The following is a 9,837-nucleotide window of genomic DNA, read 5'->3' as shown; positions in this document are numbered from 1 at the left end:
AGCCACGGAGAAAGGATAAGAAACCAGATATTTGGTGTCCCAGTCCCTGAGTCTGGCTATAAAATCAGACTCCTTTCCCTTTGGTGCAAAGATAGAGACTCAATTTCCAATTATTCTATATAAGAGGTTGCTACACTGGTGTTTCAAAATCCCCACCATGTTTTCTCACATATCTTTGTTAAGAAGATGATTTTTACTCTTAGAATAAAATAGCTTTTTTTTTCTTTTTCTCAGATACCTCATGCAAGGAGGTCTATTTTTTACCCATTTCCTCTGGCTTGGCATAGTGAATCACTGTTCACACAATGCTGAATGAAGCCACTAATTAAATATGTGATTTTTATTAGACTGTAGACAGGCTATACTTACGAGATGGTGCAGTAAATGACTTGTTTGTACTATTCTTTAAGTTATCTCCTGCCCCTATCCAACTGCTTTGAGTGCAAACATGTCTACACTCACAAGGTATGATGGCAAATTCTCTCTGGATTTGTGCTTTTGTACACAGATCCACATTCTTAAGTAAGGAAGCCTGGAAAAGTAATTACATGGCTGCTTGTGACTCATTTGGTTACCCTGACGTAGCTCTGAGGCTTGAAAGGGCTCATGCTGAGCTGTTTGCTGACTTTGCAAGGAGTTCACTGAAGTGAATGATGGATACCTGCTCTGGTACTCACATGGGTCAGGCAGAAAAAATTTAGGGTGGAAAGATACCCAGGGGCACAGACTTATGCAGGTCTGAATCACAGAAGCACAAAATGGTTTGGGTTGGAAGGGACCTTACAGATCATCTCATTACAACTCCTCTGCCATGGACACCTCCCACTATCCCAGGTTGCTCAAAGCCCCGTCCAACCTGGCCTTGGACACTTCCAGAGATGGGGCAGCCACAGCTTCTCTGGGCAACCTGTTTCAGTGCCTCACCACCCTCATTGTAAAGAATTTTTTCCTAGTATCTCATCTAAATCTCCCCTCTTTCAGTTTAAAGCCATTTCCCATTGTCCCATCACTCCATGCCCTTGTCCAAAGTCCCTCTCCAGCTCTCTTGTAGCCTCTTCTGGCACTGGAAAGGGCTTTAAGGTCTCCCCAGAGCCTTCTCTTCTCCAGGCTGAACTACCCCAGCTCTCTCAAGCCTTTCCTCCTAGGAGAGTGCTCCAGTCCTCTGACCACCTTCATGTCCCTCCTCTGGACCATACAGATGAGGTGCTCAGCATCCCTTCTTTCCCTTAAGCAGGGGCAAGTTGGCAGATTTTTGGCAAAGCTCTGGTTAATAAATCATCATATTCCTCTGCTGGCTCTGCTCATGTGTGTGAAACAGCCCAGCCACCTCTCCTGTGTGCTCTGCACTGCCAGTGTCCCACTTCTTACATGGAGCTGAGCAGTGGCTCGGGGCACCCAGTGTTTTATCTACCTTTGTAAAAACTCATTTATTGTGATACCGCAAGGGGTCTGTGCAGCAGGTGAAAAATGGGTGGAAGTAGGCGAAGAAATACATCACTTTACAGTCAATCTTTCTGTGATGGAACAGATTAAAAGCAACTATGCAAGAAAATAGCATCTCAAATCCAGCAAAAAAAAAAAAAAAAAAAGAAAAAATAGAGCCTTACAAAGATAAGAAATATGATGTTTGGGGAAAAAAAAAGAAGCTTCACTTCTGTTTCTCAGACAAACAGTCTTTTGTAGGGAGGATGTGTGCTATTTTCTTATGGCTTTTAAATTGGTTTCTTGATTTGTTTCTTTATCTGCTCCCCGAGACTTTCCTGATTAGTTGAGATTTCTGCACTCACTAGTTGATTAAATAATGAATACATTTGTTTGATTTGCAGTTGCTTACTTAATTAAAATTTCTTTTCAGTGCCCCAATTTCCATTATGATTTCAATTTTGCATTTAATCACTCTGTTGTTCTTTGCTGCCACCTCTCTTAATAGAGGTCTACTCTCCTGTCAGCCTTATTGCAAAGCCTGGCTCAGATGCTCATGGGCAGAGAGAAAACTCCATTTGTGCAGTTGATTTAGACAGGAACTTGAAACCTGGAGGGAGAGGGGGAGGCTGAATTTGCAGGAATACCCAAAGACTATAGATGTGGTTTAGTCTAGGAAATTAATGAAAACTATTTCTTTCATTGTCTGGTCAAGAAGCATCAAATGAGACTGGAGAAAGATCAGATTTTATATTTAACATCCTGTAGGCAAAGCTAAAGGAAGGTTTCTTCATCCCACAGTGCAGACAATGATCACCACTTTGGCCAGTGGATTGTAGCAGTGGGAGAATGTGACCTTCACCAGAAAATTTGTGATGAGGCATGAGCTCAATGTTTTAGTGTTAATCTATTTGAGAATACTGCATTTTCTTGCCTTTTTTATTCTCCCTTGTCTTTATTCTCACTTTTTCCCCTCACCTGGATGTACTCTTCTATATTTGCTTTCTTGCAGCAGACACAAAATTTCTGTGTCCTGAACTTGTTTCTCATTCTGAACTTTTTTCTATTCACTGGTGGGATCACACATAAAATGGTTAATGTTAATCCATCACCAAATTTTCATGCCAATATCACATTCTGATTAAAAAGAGAGTGAGAGAAATTCCACTTTTGATGGTAATGGAGGCTGCAGACATGGGCACATTCTTCTGCATCAGTTCACAGTCGAAGGGGACCCTGAGTCAGGAATGTAATAGTGTTATTTGAAAAGAAAAGGCATCTGTCATCCCATGTACAGCAAGCTCAGAATTTGTTTTTAACAGCCAGGCAAGGCAGAAACACTGCATGGCAAACCCCTCCCCAGGCACATGACGATGCTCTTATGATGGGGTTCTTGGAGAATAAAATATTTATTATATATTTTGGCATCTACACAAGTATTGCAGTAAGAGTCACCAAAATTTCTAGCTGGAAAAGCTGATCAGAGGTGAAGAGGGTGCCACACAGAGGGGTTCAAGGAGACAGGCACTGAGGACAACTGATACTTTGGGAAGCTGGGAGGAGGGAATGACCAGGGTTAATGGCTTAAATCCTTATCCACCCAGGAAAACCCTTTAACTCCACTGAAGTGAATATATGTCAGCTTAAAAATCACAAGAACATCTGGTTTATGTATTTGCAGAAGTAAGATTGGTTGAGGACTCAAATTTTGCCGTGCTTCCATGTCTGCAGCTTTTAATTCAGCAAGAAATACAAACACATCCTTTAAAGCTGCCCACAAACAACAATGACTCTTGTGGAGTTAGGAATTACTTTTGCTAACACCAAAAGCAGTAGGAACAGACCTTGTAATCTTGACAACTGTGTGCAGTAAGTCAATGACAAATGTGCCTTTTGATAGAAAGTAGAAATCAGCTATTCATAAAAAAACAGAGCTGGAAGAAACCTTGAAAATTTATCTTTCCTGAGTGTAGGACTTCTGGGAGCCAGAATCAGAGCAAAAGCCTCCCTTCCCCTAAAAGCTGTCTTGTTTTTAGAGTAACAGACACAGAATAAACGAGTGAAAGAAAGTATCTCACTCATCACCTGTTTGAGGAGGGACTAAAGCGTGCTGAGGGAAGCAACCTCATGAAGATGTTTTCAGAAGGACCTTAAAAATAAATATGTGACACCAAGTGCATTAGTCTAACTCAAACAGTTATGATTCCTCATCTTGGACCTATCAATAGCTCTCTTGTTCAAGGAGCAACCACCCAAAGCTTTCCTGCTCTGGCCTGTGATTTGGGTCTATCCCAGTCACCAGTTGCAATGACTATAAAATTGTTTCTCACATGATTGAACATCTTAAACTGCTGAAAACACACATTTATGAGTTATTTATTTGTTTTTCTTATAGACCATGGAGTTTGGCAGTTGGAAGTGTGCATGGGTTTGGAAGTACAATCCACCTTGTCCTCTAAAGCTGGTCAGATGAATCATGTCCCTGAAATGAACGTTTCTCTGCACACTGACTGCAAACAAGAGCTAAGCCTGATGAGGTGCAGGAGCCTGAATGGCAAATGCCTGAAGTTGAAGGTTATTAATCTTGCATCTCATGTGCCTCTGTATTTTTCCTGTTCTCTGCATTGCTGGACCAGACAATATACACCCAGGTCTTATCACTGGGAGGAAGATATATGTGTGCAGCAGGGAAAACAGGAGCAAAGACTGGTCACACAAACTGAACAAGAGGTTATCTCCTGTCTCAGTTGGTCATTCCAGGCAGTATTTCCTTTAATATAACTTCTCTCAAGGTTAGGTGCAAAAAGATCCATTTGCAGTCTCTGATGAGACATGGGTGCCTCACAAAGGACAATTCATCCCCTCTTAAATTAGATATCTCAGATAAGTGGGATGAATCAGACTCTGGAGGAACTTATCCCTCTCCACCAACTATTTATTAGGTTCGATTAATGTACTTTGAGAGTTTAGTGTTTGCTGAGCGGTAGCAATAGCAGCAAACTTGCTCCTGGCATCTAAATATTCAAGTTTGGGCTGCTGGTAGGCACCTGGTTAAAACTGCATCCATGAATTTGAGAGCTAAAATGTAATGGAAGAAAATGAGTCTGATGCAGGATTTTATTGTTTTTCTTAATTCTCTAGCCATTCAACAATTTTCCCATTGTGATTTTTTGCAGTTCATACAGGTTTAACTTGTGGATTATCCACCTCTAAAAGGATATATCCCATTTTGCCAATAAAAGTCTCATCCCACTATAAAACTTGCCTGTGGACCTGTTGAACATCTCTTGATGCCAAGGTCCCTGGGGAAGACTTCTGACTTGGTATTAATCACAGTCTGAAGCACCATCAGCCACAATGTTTCAAATTCAATTAGCTCTTCCTCACACAGTTCATAATTCAGACGGTTTTGTTGTAAATCAACCACAACATAATAACCTGAGTCAGTTCTAAGCACTCAGTGGACAAGTGTGTGTTCAGTTCTTCAATAAGTATTGATAGCAGGTTCAAGTCACAGAACAAAGATTCAATTACACCCAGGACTAGCAACGTCTCGAGTATTTCTGATCAAGGAATTCATTACAGAGCGAGCACTGGAGAAGCTTGTAATTGAATCATTTAAATGAAAAGGGGATGCTCCTCTAGGCTGATGAGTGGAAATAAAATGGGGATTTTGGCATGGCAGCACCCCTGTATTGTCTGGAAGGACGGCAGTCCAAACCTCACTGAAGGCAAAATCCATTCACACAAGTGTTTGAGTCAGCCTGGAATTAGGGGAAATACTGGGGAATGTGGTGATGTTTAACAAATGCCTGACTGATGTAGTTTGGACCCTTGGTTGTAGAGATCGTTTTGAAACCTGCTTGGTAAAGCCTGGCCTGTTCCTTGCACTGCACCACGACGAGGAGCAGCTCTGGGAGGAAGCTGATGGCTTCTGGTGATGCTTTGTGAGGGGGTGCACTGAGAAAACGAAGCATTTTCATAGAGAGGCTGTTACAGAGTTCCACAGGCTGAGATATGGAGCAATATGGAGGGAAAGCCCAAATGCTGTGAAGGAGAGAAAAACCAGCTTGTGGCAAGAACAGACATCTAGGAAGTGCTTGAAAGTTACGTGTGACTGAGCATTAAAATCCTTTAAATGAACATTTGGGCTTATGTTTACCCATGAAGGTTAACAATAAAGGAAACAGAGACAAGCACTCTAATGAGCTCTCATTCCCTGAGGCACGTGTTGCCTTTTTTTCAGGTAACAGCACCCTTTCCAGTGCTAATGATTTTCTTCTGTGTGGCAAGGCAGATTTTCTTTTGCCATTTGCCCTCCACCTATTCACGACAGATGGTGCCATGTGCAGTTTTGGGAGCTAGTCTAGGGTGCATGAACTGATATGCATTAGGCTCACAAATTCAATTGTGTCTTACCTGTCTGACCGAGGAATCCATTTACTAGCAGAAGTAAAGAGCCAGAGAAAGGCAGGAGCTTATGTTTGTTTATTGTGATTTTCTCGGGGGGGGAAAAAAAAGAAGTAGTTTTGCCTGTCTGCCAGAACTTTAAATCAAATTTCAGCAGAATATGTTGGGGGCTTAAGGTCATCCTCTTATGAAAGCACAGGCAGAGGGCCTGCGAAGTTTCAAGCTGAAATAAAGGTTTCTGGTCTAGATAAATTCAAGGCATGCAGCAAGATGCTTTCTCTCATGGATTTAGGCCCAAAGCCTGCACATTCTGAAGTACTTAACTCACATGAGTAGATCAGCTGAAGCCTTGGTATCCATTTCCGGGAGACAGGATAAGCATGAGCATAAATAGCAATAAATCAGGTAAAAATCAATGTTTTCCACCCTCTTCAGAGGGCTGTTCCTGCTCATTCAGTCATGATAATGACAATTCTAGTTGGTGCCCATCCTCCCCAGTTTTGCCCCTGTTGTAGGAGGCATGGCTGAGGCTCGGGGCAATCTGTGTTCACCCACACATGACCCACAACTGACCTAGAGACTGATTACAAGAGAACTGTAGGGCTCAATATAAAATAATCATTAAAAAGAGCAAATATGGTAAAATAAGAGCATTAATCACAGGAACAGGATTTGCCATGTGCAAAAGTTTTTTTCCCCCCAGATCATACAGGGCTGTATCGACAACAAGTTCACACTGTTTATGCCTTGGACAGACCTGTGCTCCTGGGGGATTATTCCTTTCCTCCTGCTGGACTGGAAGAAGAGTGTGTAGGGACAGTGTTGAGATGAGGTGGGTCCCTAAAGAGCAGCCTGGAACAACTTGATCCATCACCCATGTTTGGTACAGGGCTAAGCCAGACCATTTTACCAAAGCAGGGAACCAGGTGAGGACAGTCTGATCTCTTAGGCCAGAAAAATATTGCACTATTTTTTGCACTGGGTTAAGAGAAATTGCATTATTGCTGTTTATATCCCCCAATAATACTGCAACCAATTTATGGGGGGGTCATACCTAGAGCATCTGTTGACCAGCTCACAAATTCCCTTTTAGGACAAATTTCCCCTGTAAGCAAAAGTTTTAAACATCTCTGGCACAGCAGCATGGGTGGAGAAAGGCTCATAAATTGACGTATGTATCATAAATACTTAACATTACTGACTGTTTTCAATGAGCAATGAGATCTGGCAAGGAAAACCAGGTCAGTAGTGCTGCTACATTTATTTGTCTATTTAAGCTATAGCTCTCACTGTTTTTTGACCCCATTCACCCCTTCCTAGCTGTCCAAATTTGTGGTCTGTGCTAAGATTTGAAACAGCTCTAACTCAGATACTCACATGTTCCCTCCTTCCTTCTCTATTCCCAGAATATGCTGAGTTGGAAGGGATCCATCAGGATCATGGAGTCCATCTCCTGACCCTGCGCAGGACACCCCAAAAATCCCACTATGTCCCTGAGAGCGTTGTCCAAATTCTTCTTGAACTCTGTCAGGCTTGGTGCTGTGACCACTGCCCTGGGTTCCAGTTCCCAATCACCCTCTGGGTGAAAAACTTTTTCTTGATATTTAACCTAAACCTCCCTGACTCAGCTTTGTGTCATTTCCTCAAGTCCTGTCACTGGTCACAGGACTGAAGAATTCAGCTGGATCTTTGCAGTGTGTCACCTGCACCAGCTTTGGCAGACCTTGCTTTGTAGGTGTCTGACACCAGCAAATACCGGGTCAAAAGCGTGCATGGAAGGTTCACTGGCAGAAGGAAGAGTGTTAAGTGGGAGTGCAATGGAAACATAAAAGCCCTGCCCTGAGGCCTTGCAACCGCAAGTTGCCCTGTTTATAAGGTCACTTTTTCACTTTGACCCAATGTGGAGGTTGTGATTAAAGTCTGGGATGTTCTTTTCTGCAGTGTAAAATGCAGAGCAAAACCAAAAAAGTCACCTTGTTCCTCCTGCTACCTCTCCCCTCTGCCTTGCAGCAGGTTTCTCAACATGTCCTACCCAGAGACTCATTCCTCTATGGAACACGGGGATATGACAATGAAGGCAAAATTCTAATAAGCATTTTCTTAAGGAAAAAATGGCAAAAGTTGTTAAAATAGCATCATTTTAGATGGAATTTTCAAATTAGGCTCTCTGGTTAATTTTCTTTGACAGTGAAACAAGAAAGATTTCTCTTTCTCCTGATCTCCCCCAGCTCAAGGAAGTGCAGACACCATTGCAAAGGCACCATTTTTTCCTAGTTTTCAAAATCATGTTGCCACCATCAAAAAGAAAGAAAAGGGAATTGCCAGTTATCCATTCAAACAGTTTTATGCCAGAGCAATCAGCATAAGGGATGTGGACCAAGCCCTGGCTTTCGAAGACATCAAACAATCTAAAGATATTGAAGTGTGACTTTGTTTCAAGCTTTCTGCTGGGGCATCATTTTCCCTGGTGATTAATTGTGTCCCTGTGACTCAAACCCATGGTGGTGTCAAGATCTGTCCATGTTCATCCCAGTTACCAGAAATGTAATGCAAAAGCATAGATTAGCCCAGAATTTCATGGAAAAGGGCTGAGTACGAGGTTTAACATATCAGTCACCAGAGTGTAAAGAACTGAGATTGTGTGGAATAGAAATTTGTCATAAGATAGAGAGGCACCACAGTGATGTCCAAACGATTTCTCTCTTCTTGACCTTTTGAGGGAGCCTCATGCCCTACTCTAGAGACCAGACCACACACATTAACACTTTCCTGATCAGCACTTGCATTGGGGTCACTCTGCATACAGCATTTCTTCAATTTCCTTTTCAAAATTGTGTCAAAACGAATGGAAAGATTTGGTACACGATTACCACAACCCTAGGGTATAATACCATGTCCCACAGCCATAGGGAGGAGGAGAGAAGATCCAGCAGGCAGGAATTGTGCAGCAAGATTGATTTATTTAATTATTCTACAAACTCTTTTATAGACTTTTTTCTTCATAGTCTAATTGGACAAAGGACCAGCCACCCCTTGGGGGTGATTGGCTAAAATCCTAAAACATCCATTGCCAAAATATTTTTCTACTGTACCATAAACAAGACTTCTCAAGGTTGCAGGTGTTTGGTTGTTTACAGAACTCTGCTACCTCTTCTGTGAGAGAGAAAAGTCTCTCAAGGGCTTAGAAACTAGCAAGAAAATCCTTGCTAGCAGCATTTTTGTATCTACAATACACCTTGAAGGTGTCCCTTTGAATGTGACTGAGCTTGCACTTGGACCATGCCATCCTCAGTGCTAGTGAAGGATACAGTATTTCCCCAAATCCCAATCCTTTTATCTTATCACAGTGAAGAAGGTGGCACTAACAAGAGTTCACCAGAGGAAATGCACTACTGAAATCATAAATATTCTGACCTTTTCTGCCTTCCCTGATCTGATGTGACAGCAGAGGTCTAAGACAGAGAACCTTTTTTCATTTCCCCCCATCCTTCAGTATTTTGATGTTCTTACTCTCTTTGCTTTGGGAGCATGAAGCTCTTTACTTGCTTTCACCCACAGAAAAAAAACATTTTAGAATTAGGTACTGGAGTTTGGGCTGGTGAGGTAAAACTTGGCCTTTTAGCAGATATGGCTCCACACTGCAGGATGGTGGGGTCCAGGCACTGAAGGGAGGTGCAGCCCTTTTCATCCACTTTGCATGGAATGGTACTGGAGAGACCCTGGCTCACAAGGAGAGGGGTGAGCACAAGAAAGCCAGGGCCAATGCCAATTCTGAGAAAGTGGCCTCTCTACAGCATCTACTTTTCCTTGTTGCACATCTTAACCTGTTTACTTACCACATGGTCTTGTGGGAACAGGCCTATAATTCAAGCCATATTTATTTTAATTGCCTCTGGCTTTCCTTGCCATTTGGCACATGTACAAAATGAGGAAAGAAAAGCTTTTATGGGAGTAAAATTCTATAAAGAATCACTCATATACAAAACAGGCCACATGCTCATGGGG

General features: G+C 42.3%; 1 non-coding gene across 1 annotated transcript; it reads right to left on the bottom strand.

Moving 5' to 3' along the window:
• Nucleotides 1-9,145: 9,145 nt before the first annotated feature.
• LOC138106941 (small nucleolar RNA SNORD66) lies at nucleotides 9,146-9,216 on the bottom strand. The gene has a single exon (XR_011149205.1). It is a non-coding gene; the product is annotated as a small nucleolar RNA SNORD66 (small nucleolar RNA).
• Between the last annotated feature and the right edge of the window lie 621 nt (nucleotides 9,217-9,837).

This window comes from Aphelocoma coerulescens, chromosome 2 (assembly GCF_041296385.1).
Source record: "Aphelocoma coerulescens isolate FSJ_1873_10779 chromosome 2, UR_Acoe_1.0, whole genome shotgun sequence".
Classification (NCBI taxonomy): domain Eukaryota; kingdom Metazoa; phylum Chordata; class Aves; order Passeriformes; family Corvidae; genus Aphelocoma; species Aphelocoma coerulescens.
The sequence above is the reverse complement of the archived record's forward strand: the minus strand, read 5'-3'. Positions and strand labels throughout refer to the sequence as shown.